Below are 19,092 nucleotides of genomic sequence, written 5' to 3'. Positions count from 1 at the left end.
TTATTTGTTGCTTCATCTGCACAGTTTTGTATAGCAAGTATATAGTATAGGTATGCAACGAAACAGGTTGATCTGTCATTTTTCACCCTAGGCTTATACTCAAGTCAATAAGTTTTCCCAGTTTTGGTAGGTAAAATTAGGTACCTCGGCTTATACTCGGGTCGGCTTATATGAGTATATACGGTACATTTATAATTACAGACAAGGAGGCTCCATATTTTCCAATATTATCAACATCGTTCTGATTAGTCTCCCCAAAGGTCCCCCCCCTTGACTTTCATTACTATAAGTAATTAGTAGAACTTGCCTTCAAGCCTCATCTTTATTAAACTGCTAAGAGCTCAAACGGATCATGTTTTATGAAATACACATACACACCTACCGTGTTCGATAATTATAGCTGGGAGTCGCAATGACGCTAATAATCGAGCGAAAAGTAATTTCCAATGTTTTTAACATAAGTTGTGTATTTAATCACATTATAAAATGGCTTCCTTGCTATAATGCTTAGAGAATACAGGATATTCTAGTTATTTATATTTCATTTATTTGAACCGGGAAAATATTGAAAGTATTCAAGATAGCAGGATAATTGCGTTATGCTTCAGCTATCATTATACATATTGCTCTTGTCCTTTTTAAGTCATGAGGTTTAATAATATATATATATATATATATATATATATATATATATATATATATATATAACAAACAAGGGAAAGTTGTGCTCACCACTAGTTTTTAAAATCATTAGGCGGGGGTGCAATGAGGGTGTGACCAAAAAATACATATAGACAAATACAAGATTCCTCTGCACTCAACCCATTATCAATATATTTAAGACAGAGACATTTTGTGCATACTGCTACTGAAAAATGCCTTACCCTTTAAACAAAACAGGGATTGTTTGTCCATATATTGCAATATATTTAAGCTGGCCAACTACGTCAAAGTCATCCCATATCTGGCCAGTCCTATGCTCAATTTTCATCTGATTCATTAAGAATTCTATGGTTTAATTATACATTTTATAAAATCCCTGTTTTGTTTAAAGGGTAAGGCATTTTTCAGTAGCAGTATGCACAAAATGTCTCTGTCTTAAATATATTTATAATGGGTTGAGTGCAGAGGAATCTTGTATTTGTCTATATGTATTTTTTGGTCACACCCTCATTGCACCCCCGCCTAATGATTTTAAAAACTAGTGGTGAGCACAACTTTCCCTTGTTTGTTATAGTTATACAGGAGCAGTGACCAGCTCCATGTTGTAGCTCCCACCCCCTCCAACTATAGTCAGGTGATCCCACTGGTGTCTAATAAAAGGGCAGCCAAGTTTGGGAGTTTTACTTTGAAAGCAGCTAGCAAGTTGCAGGTAAAACGTATTCGTCCCTTTTATAAAATGTATAATTAAACCATAGAATTCTTAATGAATCAGATAAAATTGAGCATAGGACTGGCCAGATATGGGATGACTTTGACGTAGTTGGCCAGCTTAAATATATTGCAATATATGGACAAACAATCCCTGTTTTGTTTAAAGGGTAAGGCATTTTCAGTAGCAGTATGCACAAAATGTCTCTGTCTTAAATATATTGATAATGGGTTGAGTGCAGAGGAATCTTGTATTTGTCTATATATATATATATATATATATATAAAAAACGAAAAAGTGAGGTGCACACCAGGAACGTTTTTTAAATGGTTAAAAAGTGAATTTTATTTATTTAATGCATTTAAAAAGGTCAACGTTTCGGTCTGTGTCTAAGACCTTTCTCAAGACCATACATGCGACATTAAAACAGATCAATGAATAAATAGCTAAAAACCATTGCACTCACCCAACCCCGTGCTGCCACATCCCATGTGATTAAAAACCACTCCCCTCCTTCGGGGGGGTTTAAAGAACACACATGAACTCCATCAATGGGCTAAATTGAGACCTGCACATTCCTTAATGCAAAAGTCCTTAAATAACCCATTCCTGAATTAAACATTGTAACAAAATCACTAGTAATGTTTCAAATATCCACACTATGACACAATGTAAATAGATACAATAAACACTCATATATAGAAAAAACAGCCCAACTCACTTCAACGTTGTTCCAAAAAGCATAGGAGGGAACAGTGCTCGTTTAACCCTGCCGGTGCCAGGGTGTTCAACTTTCTAATCCAGAACACTTCCCTCTGTAGTAAAATTTTGGACCTATCACCCCCTCTCCTAGGAGGGGGGATATGGTCGATGGCTATATACCGAAATGTAGGCAGCCTATGTCCGACTGCCAAAAAATGATTCGCCACCGGTTTATTAGTGTAGCCATCACGGAACGCCGTTCTGATGGCTGAACGGTGTCCATCCATGCGTAGACGTAATGTCTGATCGGTCTTCCCGACATAAGATAGACCGCATGGACATGTTATCAAGTATATTATGTGAGTTGTTGTACACGTTATATGGTGTTTAATCAAAAAACGTTTACCTGTTTGTGGATGCAGAAAACTGTTACCCGGGGTCATAGATCGGCAAGAGATGCAATTCGGGCATCTAAAGCAACCTGGTAAATCATTGCGTAGCCAAGTGCTTTGTCCCTTCTGGTAACAACCCACAGGGTCTGTTTTAACCAAAAGATCTTTGAGGTTAGTACCTCGTCGATAACAGGTCATCAGGTCCTTTGGAACTACACTATTCAAACCCGCATCTGCCTGTAGAATGCTCCAGTGTTTACTTACCAAATTTTTGGTTTTATGTGACCCGGTAGTGTACTTAGTACTATAGATGAATTTAGGAGGGGTATCTGTATCTGTTCGAGGTATGCTTACCCTCTGTCTGGCTATTGTTAGTGCCTGCTCCAAAACAGACGCTGGATAGCCCCGTTCAAGAAACCGAGACCTCATATCGCTTAGTTGCTGTTCAGCCACTTCTGAACTTGAATTGTTTCGGAGCACCCTACAGAACTGGGAAATAGGTAAAGACTTTTTCATATGTCCTGGGTGACAACTATTAAAATGAAGTAAAACATTTTTATCAGTGGGCTTACGAAATAGCGTATACTCAATATGATCTTCTTGTTTCAATATTTCAATGTCTAAAAAGTGTATTGTCTCAGAATGTATCTCGTGTGTGAATTTGACAGGGTTGTCTAAGGCATTCAATTCACAGACCATCAACTGAAACTCTTCCTCCGTGCCACCCCAGATAATAATGACATCATCTATGTAGCGACGGAAGAAGAGGATCCGGTCTCCATAATTAGGCACAATGTTGTGTTGCAAATTTTGGCAGTCGGACATAGGCTGCCTACATTTCGGTATATAGCCATCGACCATATCCCCCCTCCTAGGAGAGGGGGTGATAGGTCCAAAATTTTACTACAGAGGGAAGTGTTCTGGATTAGAAAGTTGAACACCCTGGCACCGGCAGGGTTAAACGAGCACTGTTCCCTCCTATGCTTTTTGGAACAACGTTGAAGTGAGTTGGGCTGTTTTTTCTATATATGAGTGTTTATTGTATCTATTTACATTGTGTCATAGTGTGGATATTTGAAACATTACTAGTGATTTTGTTACAATGTTTAATTCAGGAATGGGTTATTTAAGGACTTTTGCATTAAGGAATGTGCAGGTCTCAATTTAGCCCATTGATGGAGTTCATGTGTGTTCTTTAAACCCCCCCGAAGGAGGGGAGTGGTTTTTAATCACATGGGATGTGGCAGCACGGGGTTGGGTGAGTGCAATGGTTTTTAGCTATTTATTCATTGATCTGTTTTAATGTCGCATGTATGGTCTTGAGAAAGGTCTTAGACACAGACCGAAACGTTGACCTTTTTAAATGCATTAAATAAATAAAATTCACTTTTTAACCATTTAAAAAACGTTCCTGGTGTGCACCTCACTTTTTCGTTTTTTGTATACCGCTAATGAGAGTAGCACCTGGGTCATTATTTCAGTTAAGGTGTGCTGAACATTTATGGACTATTTGTATATATATATATATACACACACATCCCAACATTTTGGAAATAAAAAGAGACAAAAAAGTTGCTGTGTGCAGTGTGGTAATTTTTGGACTACGCCCATTTTTGTGGCCACACCCTCTAATTACCATGTTTATTTTAAAAAATTTGTCAGCTTATGAAAGTTTGAACATATTTCTGTGTTTTTTCTCCAGTTATTACAGTTTTGCTAATGAAGATGAATTGCACTTTAAGCTGTGAGTCTTACTGCTCCCAAGAGACTTGTTATCTTATATTGTTACAATGTTACAAAAGTATCTTATCTGCAGCTGTAGCTGTTCTGGGCTCTGTGCCAACAGCAAATTAATTTGGAAAGATTGTTTCTTTTTCTGCCTGTTCAGTGCAGAGAAAATCGGGACTTTCCTGTACAAACAAGAGACTACAGGTTGAGTCAAAAGAGGGACTGTCCCTCTAAAAACGGGACAGTTGGGAGGTATGTTATATATATGTGCTATATGCAATGTCACCCTGCACTGGTAAAATTGATGTGTTTGCTTCAGCAAAACTACTATTGTTTATTAGTGATGGGAGAATCTGTCCCGTTTGCGAAATGGCGATTTTGACCCCGGTGACAATTCGGCATCAAAATGGGCACCAGCTTCAAAGTTGACCAATTATAGTCTAGGGCATCCGTTAATCAGCACAAAATTGGCGCCGGAACAAAATTGGTGCCGGTCTCGGAACCGGTGCGGCCTCGAAAAACCTTTGATGCCGAAACCGTCCACACCGTCAAAATTTTTTTCGAAGCACCGAATTTTCGCCAGCGAATTTTCACTGCAAAATTTCCAAATTTATTCGCCGGCGGCGAAACGCACAAATTTGCAGCGAATTTGCACCTGCCGAATAAATTCGCCCATCACTATTCTTTATATAATTAAGCTGCTGTGTACATGTCCTGTATCTACTGCACAAATTCACTAAAGTGCAAATTTTACAGAATGTTTCACCAGCTTAGACCTGACATCCGCCTCAATCTGATGTCAGTGAAATCGACGGACAAATTAACGCTAGCGAAACTTCGCCAGAGTTCACTGCATTTTAGTGATTTTGCGTAGTGATAGCGAATTTGCACCGGGCGAAATGGTGTGAAGTGTGGCGAAGCCTTCGCAGCTCATAGCTCGCCACTTCGTGAATTTGCCCTAATGTATCATGGTATATTACTACTTAAGGAAACTCAGTAAAGGCCCAGGGTTCCTTAATCAGAACACAACTTCCCGAGTCCAATTTTTGTTTTACTAAAATCCTGAATCCCATTCATTTCAGGCACATAAGCAAATTCAGCAGAAAATGGCTCTACAAGAAGCAATGGCACAGGAGTGGGGGAGAAGGCAGTGATTGGTAGCATCTTTATATCATAAGTCTGCGCTCTGAAAGGAACTTGATTAGTCCCGCTGAGCCGAGCAACTCGAGCAAAGAAACATGATGCCATTTGTCAGATTAGATATCATAACAAGGCACACACACAGATTGGGGAATGTAATAAATAAGAAAGGGCAAGCAGAATTGCAGAATATTTGTAAGGGCATAAAAGTGTAAAATACTTATTAGTGATGGGCAAATTTATTCACAAATTTAATGGCGAATTTAACGCAACGCCGACACCGGCGACAGTTCCGACACCAATTTTGAAGCCGGCGACGGTTAACGGATGCCCGTTGACGTCAAAATTGGCGTTTCGCCAAATAATCCAATTTTTAATAATCATTTCCTTTTTCTCTGTATTAATAAAACAGTAGCTTGTACTTGATCCCAACTAAGATATAATTAATCCTTATTGGATGCAAATCAATCCTATTGGGTTTAATTCATATTTCAATTATTTGTTAGTAGATATAAGATATGGAGATCCAAATGCTACATACATCCCTTATCTGGAAATGCCAGGTCTGAGCATTCTGGATAATAGCTTCTATACCTCTATATCTCTCCTTCCTTCTTTGTAGCTTCCAGACCCTTCTTTTATGCTTTCAGTTACGTGTCCCCCGGCCTACTAATGTACATTGTGATTGCACAAAAATGGACACAGTTTTCTACATGTCCCCAATTCATTAAAGGTCCAGGTATGGGATCTATTATCCATTATCTGGAAATCTCAGGTTTTTTTACACTTATTTATTATTACATTTTCCCGAAAATGTGCTTTACAAGGAGAGAAAAAAATAGATTTTCAAGATTTTTTTGGATTTTTCCATCCGATTTTCACGATTTTTTTCGGGAATTTTCACACGTAAACTCTGAAAACTTTGGGGTATTGCACGAAACCTACAAAATCATTGGGACTTCTCTCATTGACCTATATGCAACCTCAACAGGTCTGAGATGCCGGATTTTTAGATTCAAACTTTTTACATCCTCGGGGTTTAATAAATTCGTTATTTTTTAAAAGTCAAATTTTATTTTAAAAAAAACAAACAAAATTTTTTCTTGATTTTTGCATTCGGAGTTTAGTAAATAACCCCCTTAATGTATGAAGACCCAAATTATGGGAAGATCCATTATCCGGAAAGCCCTAGGTCCCGAGCATTCTGGATAAAAAGTCCCATACCTGTATTTGCATTTCAATTTTGCTCTAGTTTTGCTTGCTACCGCTGTGTCTGCTCAGTAATGCTCAGGAGCCCAGGAACTATCATCTCCTTCAAGTTTGGGTAATTCTATTGGCATAATTTCCCCGAATTCCCCACTAAAGCACGACAATTGTGCACTTGTGGAACATAGGTAAAAAATGCAGGCTAAAAAACCATAGAAAATTGCATCCACTTTGCACACATTAGAGTCCTCTAATGTAGTCAAGAACAAAGTGAATGATTTTACTTAGCATTTCTACTCTATTGTGTATGTGATGCCTGATAGCTGTGGCCCTTACTGAATTTTGCCCACTCCGTACATATATTGTTATTATATTTGTATTATATGATATATTGTATTATCTGGCACTGGGGGACTTGCAGTAATAGTCAACTCAAATAAATATGCATATACAAAAGCCATGACCTCTATATACAAGACGTATGGATGGGATGGTGATCCCAAGACTGAGGAGTAGTGACTCTACCACACACTGTCGCTGCCTGTTCAGTGATTGTGAGTTCTCTATATAGGCATGTCATGCAGCAGATTGGCCATATTAGCTAAAGACGGATAAACTGTAAGACACTTAATAAATTGAACTAATCATAGGCTTACACTGCTCTCAATTCTACTCTGAGACTATTATAGAGAGAAGAGCCAAATCATGTCAGTTGAGCTGATGGGTCAGATGCCAACACTCATGGCGTCTTTGTTGTTTTGTAAACACAATGGCAATGAATGATATAACAATACAAATACAATACGCTTATTGTGTTGAATTGGATTGCAAAAAAGAAGTTGGATGAAGGGGGAGCAGCCTCAGTGAGTGCTTGTGAGTTATTGAGGGTCCTGTGGGGGTCCTAAATGATACTCAGGTGTCTCCCAGAAGAGTATTTCCCTTACTGTTTGGTTTTAGGTAACAATTCTGGGTTCAGTGGGGAATGTAACGGAGATATGCACACAGTCATTTTTGGATTGGAGGGGTCCGGACCCACCAGGGTTGCAACATCAGGATCCCATACACACCCGCTCCGGGCCCCTGACCCTCTCCACCAACTTCATCCCCCTGACTAGCACATACCTGCATTTTTTCATCTATCAGGTGTTTTGAGATCACAGAGCACCGAGTGTCAATAGTAGAAAACACACCAAAAATTGCTGTGTGTAAATAGGTGATTTAATTAGTCCATAAGCATTCAAAAGCAAGGCAACGTTTTGGACCCCTCCGGGCCCTTTATCAAGCCAAGAGCACCGAGTGTCAGGCAGGTGGGAGCGGATCTGAGCTGGTGGGGTCAACGAGCACTGTGGGCCCACCGTGTTTTTTCCCGGTCTCCCGCTGGCCCAGTCCTACCCTGCACACAGGGTAGGTTGTCAGGTTATTCCTATATACTGTTGATGTTTCAAGTACTGAAGGTAATTTACAACCTCGTGTGCAAAATGGAATTTCTAATGAAAATCACCATGTTATTTTCCCCATTATTCCTGCCTAATTGTCCCACCTGCCACCATTATACCTGATCTGCGTTGAAAGAATTTGTGCTTTTAAACTACAGCAATGTTAGCTCTTCTACCATGTTTTATTGTGTCTTGATAAATTAGGCTACATGTTTGCTGAAGTTCCTTTAGCTTTAAAGCTGCCAACATAGAGACCTCCAGAAACGAAGCTGTTACAACAGGTAAGAAAAGGGGCATTTCAAGAGAATAGACTGACCATGATATTTTCACCCTGACGTCCTTTATGCTTCTTAAGCTGGCCACAGACGCAAAGATCCGATCGTACGAATCAACGTACGATCGGATTTCCCCATCTCCCGACCTGCCACTAACCATTCCGATAAAGTACAAAAGAACAGATCAGCCGATGTTCTGCCCCTGACAGCAATCGTACGAAAGTTTATGTCCGAGCAAAGCTGGTGACACTCTCCTACTGAAAATCGTACGATCGGCAATACACGTAGAGATATTATCGGCAGCCGACAGAAATCTTTTAACCTGTCCGATCGACCAAACGATCGATCTCCGACAGACGAAAAAAAGTCGGGACTTTCCACACATGGTCCGAAAATCGTACAAATCCTCGATCAGATCTTTGCGTCTATGGCCAGCTTTAGTGTGGCCAGTCAGTAAGGTCAGATTTGACAACAACACCAGTGACAAATGCCAGGCATTGATATATGAGACCTTACAAGTTATGGCTATTGTACTGTATGTGGCTGTTACTATGTACTGTAAATCTGACTCCAGCAACCGCTCACAGAGGGAGATGAAAAGAGAGAATAGGCTGAGCCCTGTTATGGTACCTACACGCAATAAGAATGAAAACAAGACTCTGTTGTTGTGAATCCTGCCTAGAATGTCAGCTCATTGTGTCCATTTTATAGGTATTGCGTTCAATTGTGACTATTCCCATGTATTTATTTGGGGAGGTGCTGTTTGAATTTAATGTACCGGCAAATAAATGCAGCATAACATAAAACACAATATTACTGACAGACGCATTTAAATGCAAATGGACATTTGTTTAATTGTCGTCGGCATCAAAAAAATTTTGACCATTTCGAACGATTCGAACGATTTTAAGAGATCGATCAAAGGATTTTTATTCGACCAAAAAAAAACATAGGCTAACATTGGACTTCAGTAGGTTTAAAGTGGCGAAGTATGAAGTTGAAGTACTTCGTTTATCGAATGGTCGAATGGTTGAACGATTTTTACTTCTTCGAATTTTTTTTTACTTCGAATCATTCGAATCATTCAATTCGATCGAATTCGATCGAATTTGACCAAATTGATGGTCGAAGTACCCAAAAAATTGCTTCGAAATTCAAATATTTTTTCATTCGAATTATTCACTCGAGCTTAGTAAATCTGCCCCATAGAATAGAAATATCACAGTATACAGTAAGGCTGATTAGTAATTAATACATGGCAGCACAGAAACCAGTGAAACAAACATCAGAATTTAATAATCAGCCCTGTAGCCAGAGCCGGGCCAAGTTGGCCTGGCGCCCTAGGCAGTCTGGTTGCACGCATGCATGAGAGCTAGATGTTCGCGTGTGTGTGAATAGGCGAAAAGACACTTCTGTGCTTGCGCGAATAGACGCTCGTACGCATGCGCCCTTGCACAGATGGGAACAAGTGGGTGGTCAGCAGAGAAGGGACCAGACTAAGGGTAGGAGTAAGTACATGCCTGGTGCCCTTCCACCTTTGCGCCCTAGGCACATGCCTACTCTGCCTAACCCTAGTTCTAGCCCTGCCTGTAGCATCAGCTTATATTACAGGGGAAGCTCATTTTCTGCTGGATAATTAGTGACGAGCCCTAAGCTTAGCTTCTCAACAGCTGCTCAGAGCCCACTGAGCATGTGAGTGTCACAGACACTTTCCAAGATGGTGACCCCCTGTGACAAGTTTGAAGTCCTGGATCATTGCTGCTATTGACAAGCTGAAACTTTAGCCTGGTGCAATAAGTTCAGTATATAAAATATGGCATTTTTAGCCACATTCATTTTAAGGGTTTAGTTCTCCTGTAAACACCCCTTAATATTCGGAATGTGTTTCCTTGTCTCATACGATAGAAGTTACTCCCTTATCTGTATTATTCTAAATGTTTTATATGCATGCCCAGCTCTGGTGTACCCTGGTGGCACCATACCAATAGATATTCACATACACGCTAGGCTGAAACAATGTTTTGCAGTCCCAAAACTCGATGATGAATTAATTTGTTCACAGCTAGAAAGAGCTCTGAAAAGTGCTTAGCCTGGGTATTTCTACTTGAGGAGATTGTGGCTTGCTACAAAAACAAAATCAATTACAGGCAGTAGATTCTATATTCTTATGTTTAGTATTAACTGAAACAAAATGTAACCCCTGGCAAAAGGCTAAATAGGCTGGACAGGTACCTATGCGCAGCTGTATGACATAAATCAGTCCAGCAAAGAAATGAAATGCAACAGATACTGTATCTAATGGCTTGGCCAATGTTAAAGATAGAACTGTCTATCAAACTCCATAGATAGGCCAGGTTGATCAATATGTCAAATTTTAAAAAAAAAATTTCCTTTATCTCTGTAATAATAAAACAGTAGCGTGTACTTGATCCAAACTAAGATATAATTAATCCTTAATGGAATCAAAAACAGCCTATAGGGTTTATTTAATATTTACATGATTTTCTAGTAGAGATGAGGTATGAAGATCCAAATTACTGAAAGATCCTTTATCCAGAAACCCCCAGATGCTGAGCATTCTGGATAACAGGTCCCATACCTGTACTAGGAAAAGTCCTCACCGATAACTGTGAATTGATAGGAATCTTGCGATGTTGTTATTATTAGTTGTGTGTTAAACACTTGTCAAAGCTCTTTGGTCTGTGAAACTAAAAGTGGAATTAAATGGACACTGAAACTTTATACAGGTATTGGATCTGTTATACAGAAAGCTCCAAATTATAGGATGGCCATCTCCTATAGACTCCATTTTAATCAAATAATTACGTTTTTTTTAAATGATTTCTTTTTTTCTCTGTAATAATGAAACAGTAGCTTGTACATGATCCAAACTAAAATATAATTAATCCTTATTGGAAGCAAAACCAGCCTATTGGGTTTATATTGGGTTTATTTTAGGGATGCACCGAATCCACTATTTTGGATTGGGCCGAACCCCCGAATCCTTCGCAAAAGTTTTGGCCGAATATTGAACCAAATCCTTATTTGCATATGCAAATAAGGCGTGGGAAGAGGGAAACATTTTTTACTTCCTTGTATTGTGAAAAAAAGTCACGCAATTTCCTTCCCTACCCCTCATTTGCATATGCAAATTCGGTTTCAGATTCAACATAAACTAGGGATGCATCGAATCCAGGATTCGGTTCGGGATTCAGCCAGGATTCTGCCTTTTTCAGCAGGATTCGGATTCGCCTGAATCCTTCTGCCCGGCCGAATCCAGCTAAAAAAGGCAGAATCCTGGCTGAATCCCAAACCAAATCCTGGATTCAATGCATCCCTAGTTTATTTAATATTGAAGTGATTTTTTTAGTAGACTCAAGTATGAAGCTCCAAATTATGCAAAGACTTCTTATCCAGAAAACCTCTGGTCCCGAACATTCTGTATAACAGGTTCATACCTGTACCCTATTGTCCTATTTATGGGAAAGAGAATTTTTCCTGTTCAAAACAAATAAATTTTCCTTCCAAACCCAACTCATTTAGGAAGTTGAGATGCAGATGCTGAGAACGTTCCCCATATATAGGTGTTTAACTTGAGACATGCCAAACCAACCCCAGCCACATGCAACTATGTTATATATTTACATGAGCAATAATATACATGAGAAATAATATACATGAGCAAAAATATATTTCAGCACATTCCAATAGGCTCCTTAACAAAAGTCCAAATTCAATGCACTGATGTTGTGATGTGACCAAAGACAAGAACATAAAAATGTATCACTCTATGTTGTTATCTGGCTTGAATCTTATTGCAAAATCTTCCTCTGAGGAGGATATCAATCCATTACTTATCTAACAAGCTGCTGGGAAGTGTGGAAATCAGTAAAACGGACCTTTTTGATCATTGCTTTACAAAATGCACGAAAATTGGTCACGGAAAAAAAATACAGAAGCAAATCTTTGCATGTTGGGCACGTGTGATAAATTGGATAGGAGTAAAGAAAAGGCTTTGTTCCAGGAACAACAAAAAGGTCAGGCAATTTGTACACAAAATGAAAGGACAAGGAATCCAAGAACAATACCACATTCTAAAGGACAATATACCATTAAACTTATAGCATTGTCACCATTCAATAGTCTGTATAAGATGCCGGAAAGCTCTACAGCACAATACATGGCACCAAAGTCGACTGCTGGTTCCCAACTTAAAGGGGAATATAGATATGCATTTGTGCAGGTATGGGACTGGTTATCCAGAATACTCAGGACCTAGGGTTTTCCATTAAAGTCGACTAGAAAATAATTTAAACATTAATAAACCCCAATAGAATAATTTATTAAACCCTATAAAATTGTTTTGCATCCAAGAAAAAACAATTGTATCTTAGTAGGGTCTAAGATACTTGGCGCCAAAGTTGGCTGCCTGTTCCCAACTTAAAGGGCAATACAGCCAAAGTCAAACAATAAAACAGATATGCATTTGTACAGGTATTGGACCGGTTATCCAGACTACTCAGGACCTAGGGTTTTCCATTAAAGTCTACTAGAAAATCATTTAAACATTAATAAAACCCAATAAGATTGTTTTGCTTCCAAGAAGAATCAATTGTATCTTAGTAGGGTCTGTGGGAGATGGGCTTTCCTGTAATTAATGGATACCATACCTGAACTGGAAAAAGAGATATAAATAGGATCAGGAGGTACAATAAGGCAATAATACTTTATACGGTATAGTTGTATCCCAACTCATGGCTGCAGCCAAAATACAGGTACCGGCAGCCGGCAGCAGCTGAAACATTACCATTGCCATTGCTCTGTATGTAGAACAGAGAGCAATCCCATCTGTTGGGATAACCAAACATTGCCTGGCATTACCCTACTTTATTTAAATAATCAAGCCCTAAACATTTTGATTCCTCTCCCAGCACAATTAAAGGCAGCCCTGATTGTTGTTAGACCTAAAGATTTTTTTACTAAGGTTTGGGATACTGTCACTAATTCTGGTTTCCTAAAGGTGGGTATCACGGTAGCTGCTCACAATTTAATAAGCAGGCACATTGGGTATCATTAAACATATCTACTGTCCATACCCAGGACATAACACTGTACTGAACAACATATATGTGTGACATTATGGGCCAAACTAGAATCCACAATTGGACCTTTTTTCGTTTTTAAAAAGATACGATTTCATCGGATCGGGACCAACTCGATAAAATTGTGCAAAAATCCAAATCGTACAATTTTTGGGATTTTACCCCCAAATCACTCGATTTTTTACAACTTTTTCGCACAAGTAAAATTTTTTGGATTTTTGCCACAAAGCCCGAACTAGTCGGATTTTCTAAATCGACTGCAGATCACAAAACATCTTAATAGGATAGGGACCTCTCCCATTTACTTAGCTCAAGTGAAGGAATAGAGGAAAAAAACTTCGAATTTTTTTTTTGGCTACTTCGAACGTCGACTTTGACCTTCAACTTCGAATCGAACGATTCGAACTAAAAATCGTTCGACTATTCGACCATTCGATAGTCAAAGTACAGTGGCGACCCCCTAGTTCGCCACCTAAAAGCTACCGAAGTCAATGTTAGCCTATGGGGAAGGTCCCCATAGGCTTTGCTAGCTTTTTTTGGTTGAAGAAAAATCGTTCAATCCATGGATTAAAATCCTTCTAATCGAACGATTCGAAGGATTTAATCGTTCTGTCGAAGGATTTAACGTCGACAGTCGAATATCGAGGGTTAATTAACCCTCGATATTCGACCTTAAGTAAATTTGCCCCTAAGTGTAAAAATTCGAGTTATATGCATTTGGACTTGAATAAATAACCCTCTATAACTCAGGTGCTACAAATGAATTCAAATGAACATAAAGAGGCTTTCTTCTTAAAACATTACCCCTGTTCATATTTAAAACAATAACAAGGAGAGCAAGGTATTAATATTAATAGATTGACAAGGTGAAGCCTGTTTGTAAACTTTCATTTAGAAACGCCTTTGGAAAGAGAGCAGCATGTAACGCAGCAATGCCATAAGTTAAGTTGCTGTTTACTTTTCCTCTAAGAACCTTCTTTCCCCCCCTCTCTCCACATATTGGAGATGATAATAATAATAATCCTATGTATTTACAATTTGGAAGAAATATCTGTAAGTGTAAGCTTTGGGTGCACGCTGGGCTGATCCTACTCTAGTTGTCCATGGGCTGATCCTACTCTAGATGTCCATGGGCTGATCCTACTCTAGTTGTCCATGGGCTGATCCTACTCTAGATGTCCATGGGCTGAACCTACTCTAGATGTCCATGGGTTGATCCTACTCTAGATGTCCATGGGCTGATCCTACTCGAGATGTCCATGGGCTGATCCTACTCTAGATGTCCATGGGCTGATCCTACTCTAGATGTCCATGGGCTGATCCTACTCTAGATGTCCATGGGCTGATCCTACTCTAGATGTCCATGAGCTGATCCTACTCTAGATGTCCATGGGCTGATCCTACTCTAGATGTCCATGGGCTGATCCTGCTGGAACGAGGCTGCTGTCACACGAGTAGCTCCAAAAGCTGAAAACAAATTCCGCCAGCGATGTCGTCCCCGGATAGAGTCATTAAAAGCCTGGGCTATAGTGTAGCCCCAACGACTGTGCTGTACAATGACTGCGGAACAATTGGAGCTGTGTAGTCATCTCAACAGATAATACATATTTCAGTAGGCTGATGTGGATGAGAATAAACAGCACAGGGGCAGGAGTGACTCTTATCCACTAGAATATCAAAGGAGGCAATTGATCCCTTCTCCCGGTGCTAGAATACTATGTGCCGGCTCTTCATGCTAAATGATATCGACCACAGACAAACTAACAAGTGATAGAAATAACCTGCTTATCTGCTAAACTCCTGGCAATGTCCTGCACCCAACTACATACTGACACTCCTGGGTTTAATGAAGGCAACCAGCATGTTCATCCTGCTTTCTCTTCTTGTACTAAAACCATCCCCCTGATAAAGGCTGCTGGGAGTTGTAGTTCAGTAAGCACAAGAGGACACTACTTCACACCGGGGATGAAGTAGAAAGCAGACGGCATGGTTTAATGTCAAATATCTTGTAATTGCAATAGATCTGCCTTCTCCCCCCTCCACTGTCCCATGCACAGCACAGTCTCATCATCATCATATTACTGAATGAGCAGAATAAGAAATGAAACTTACTGGTGAGCAGAGGGGGATGATATGAGACAGGATCCCAGCTAGTACAGAACAGTCCTGCACACTGTCTTGTCTGCTGCTAATGCTGCTGCTGCTTCTGCTACTGCTGCTGCTGCTGCTGCTCAGGGACTTTATCATTGGACGGATGGAAGGAGCAATCGCATCCCTGCCTGCACCTCTAGTAGACATGCTCAGTTGCCTGACCTTCTCAGTCTGGGAACTACCAAGACCAACGCAGCAAGCAGGGGTAATCTGGATTCTACCACTGAGACTTGCTATAAATAGCACCTGCTACATGCACAGCTGTAGCTTAAAGGAACAGTAACCTGTCTGCCTGGCAAGAAAATCGCTTCCACGGTGTGTGACCTGAATAAATGGTTTTCTATTTAATTCCTTTGTGAAGGGGACAGTTGTCAATGAGGATACATCATTCGCCAATAAGAAAGAAAGAAAGAAAGAAAGAAAGAAAGAAAGAAAGAAAGACTGTCTTTTTATAATTAGACCGGTATGGGATCCATTATGCACAAATGGGATCCATTATGTACAAACCCAGTGTTTAACCCCTTGTGAACAGTTGTCAATGAGGATACATCATTCCCCAATAAGAAAGAAACAGAGAAAGAAAGAAAGAAAGAAAGAAAGAAAGAAAGAAAGAAAGAAAGAAAGAAAGAAAGAAAGAAAGAAAGAAAGACTATATAATTAGACAGGTATGGGATCCATTATGCACAAACCCATTGTTTAACCCCTTGTGATAAGAACAGTTGTCAATGAGGATACATCATTCCCCAATAAGAAAGAAAGAGAAAGAAAGAAACCCATTATACAGAAAGCTCTGAATTACAAGAAGGCCATCTTCCATAGACTCCTTTTTTTTTTTTTTTTTTTTAAAATGATTTCCTTTTTCACTGTGATAATAAAACAGTGCCTCGTACTTCAGCCTAAGATTTATTAATAATTCTTATTGGAAGCAAAACAATCCTATTGGTTTTAATTCATGTTGAAATGATTTGTTAGTAGACTTAAAGTATTTAGACCCAACTTACAGAAAGAGCTCATGTCTAGAAAACCACAAGTTCCTAAGAATTCTGGATAACAGGTTCCATACTTGATACTTGATATATGAAACAATGGCTATCCCATATCACTGTACAGATATTTTATTTTTAATTCTCCCAGATACAACCTACATGCTAAAGGTAATTATAGCTGCAACCCAGGGCAGAGGTCTTCAACCTTCAGCTATTGGTGAACTATAACTCCCAACCTTTTGCTGTTGGTGATATGCTGGAAACTACAGTTCAGTGAGAACAGCAGGACTGCATTCTATTGAATGGCACCTATAGACTCCAATGGGTGAAAAAATTGTTGCATGTCAAAAAAATTTGTCTCCCATAGACTTTTTGGCGAATTTTCAGGGAAGCGAAGTGGGTCAGATTTGTCCATCACTACTGCATTCCTTATATTCCTTTAAAAATATAGATTGATTGTTAAACAACAGAATATGTTTTATTTGTGTATTAACTAATAGTTTATTATTTTACCGTAAATGGCTGGGGGCCAGGGAAAACTCTCTCTCTTGTAATGTAAAGCCTGCACCAACACAGCCAGACCCTGCCTTGCTGTGATACTGTATATAAGGATAAGGGATAATGTACCTGCTGTGATACTGTATATAAGGATAAGGGATAATGTACCTGCTGTGATACTGTATATAAGGATAAGGGATAATGTACCTGCTGTGATACTGTATATAAGGATAAGGGATAATGTACCTGCTATGATACTGTATATAAGGATAAGGGATAATGTACCTGCTGCTGTGATACTGTATATAAGGATAAGGGATAATGTACCTGCTGCTGTGATACTGTATATAAGGATAAGGGATAATGTACCTGCTGCTGTGATACTGTATATAAGGATAAGGGATAATGTACCTGCTGCTGTGATACTGTATATAAGGATAAGGGATAATGTACCTGCTGTGATACTGTATATAAGGATAAGGGATAATGTACCTGCTGTGATACTGTATATAAGGATAAGGGATAATGTACCTGCTGTGATACTGTATATAAGGATAAGGGATAATGTACCTGCTGTGATACTGTATATAAGGATAAGGGATAATGTACCTGCTGTGATACTGTATATAAGGATAAGGGATAATGTACCTGCTGTGATACTGTATATAAGGATAAGGGATAATGTACCTGCTGCTGTGATACTGTATATAAGGATAAGGGATAATATAAGGATAGTAGGTATCACTGAGGAATGCCATGGAGTTACATGACCTCAAAAAGGCAAAATGCTACAAAACCCCAACTTTAATATGTATCACAGTAGTGGCTACACGACCTTTTATTATAATTAAGATTTCTGCTGTCGGGATGTGCTATCAATCTGTATACAGTGGTTCACTCTTTTGTGCTTTAAGCACCTTCTGGTTATTTTTATTATTGTTAATATTAACATTTATTTTTAGAGTGCCACCATATTGCACAGCTCTGTATTAGGCATCAGTATGGGTGTCCCCCTCCTCAGTCAGCACCACCTCAGCAGGTAACTCAGTACAGTCTCCCATAGCCATTCCCCTTCAGCATCAGTGATAAAGGAACCTTTCCATTGAGCAGGGCTCTCACTGAGGCTCAGCATTCTCACTATAACGTTTATAGGGATCAGTGCAGCACAACACTCACTGATACTTTCTGCATTCTCAAATACAGACTCAACAGGGCAAAATATGTATCTTAGAGCAGCACAAGCGAATTCACTGGCAAATGCCATCCATTAACAGTCCCTCAATGACACTGCTCTGCAGTAACGTAACTTCGCTAGCGAAGGAGATAGACTCTAGCGGTACTTCACACCCTAACGGCAGGCAAAGTTGCGCCCTGGCGAACGAACGTAACTACGCTAATTCACTAAGATTGAGATTTGACTGAACGTTACCTCTTGCGCTAGACTTGCCTTCGCCAGCTCAGACCAGGCAACGTGCAATAGCGTAGATAGGAGTTAAGCTCCCCATAGACGCGACGATTCTTCTTGCCGAACGACCGATTTTAGGGAAGTCCGACCAATCCTTCGAAATTATCGTGCGGTTAGTGGGATTCGAACGATCGTACATCTTACGATTTTTCGGCCGACATCTGTCAGGAAATTGATCGGCCAGGTCAAAAAATCTTTGTCGGCCCCAGTGCAATCTATCTATGTTTGCAGGGCCAAGCAGGCAGCTCCCCTTTGTTTTCCTGGCAAATTGGTCTTTTTAGTTGATGGTAAATTCGTACGATCGTTCTGAGAAGATCGTGGTCTCACGATGAGGATCGGATCTTTTAAAAATCTCAACATCTATGGCCAGCTTTACACAAAAAATTGTTTACATTTTTTCCCAAAAAATGCTGGCGTCTTTTACTGTTTACAGGGTGATAGCCTGCAAAAGATCATTTTTTTGGGGGGTACCCGGCTTCCCCCCCTACATTTCCTAACATATGGCACATAAACTATACACTGGGCTCATAACATAACAACTCTATTTTATTTTATTAAGGTTCCCTGGACATGTGTAATGTATTTGCTGCAACATATATGTGCATTCGACTTTAACTTCCCGCCGTATGCAAATTAGCC

General features: G+C 39.6%; 1 protein-coding gene across 2 annotated transcripts in view; it reads right to left on the bottom strand.

Moving 5' to 3' along the window:
- oxr1.S (oxidation resistance 1 S homeolog) overlaps positions 1 to 15,647 on the bottom strand; it is a 286,716-nt gene extending 271,069 nt beyond the window's left edge. Inside the window, exon 1 of one of the 2 annotated variants that reach the window (XM_041567225.1) lies at positions 15,466 to 15,647. The gene's annotated coding sequence lies outside the window, so the exon portion shown is untranslated. The remainder of the gene's footprint in view (positions 1 to 15,465) is intronic. The other variant, XM_041567227.1, reaches the window with a different exon arrangement.
- Positions 15,648 to 19,092: the final 3,445 nt, after the last annotated feature.

The sequence above is a fragment of the Xenopus laevis genome, chromosome 6S (genome assembly GCF_017654675.1).
Source record: "Xenopus laevis strain J_2021 chromosome 6S, Xenopus_laevis_v10.1, whole genome shotgun sequence".
Taxonomy (NCBI): Eukaryota; Metazoa; Chordata; class Amphibia; order Anura; family Pipidae; genus Xenopus; species Xenopus laevis.
Note: the sequence above shows the minus strand (reverse complement) of the source record. Positions and strands in the feature narration are given on the sequence as shown.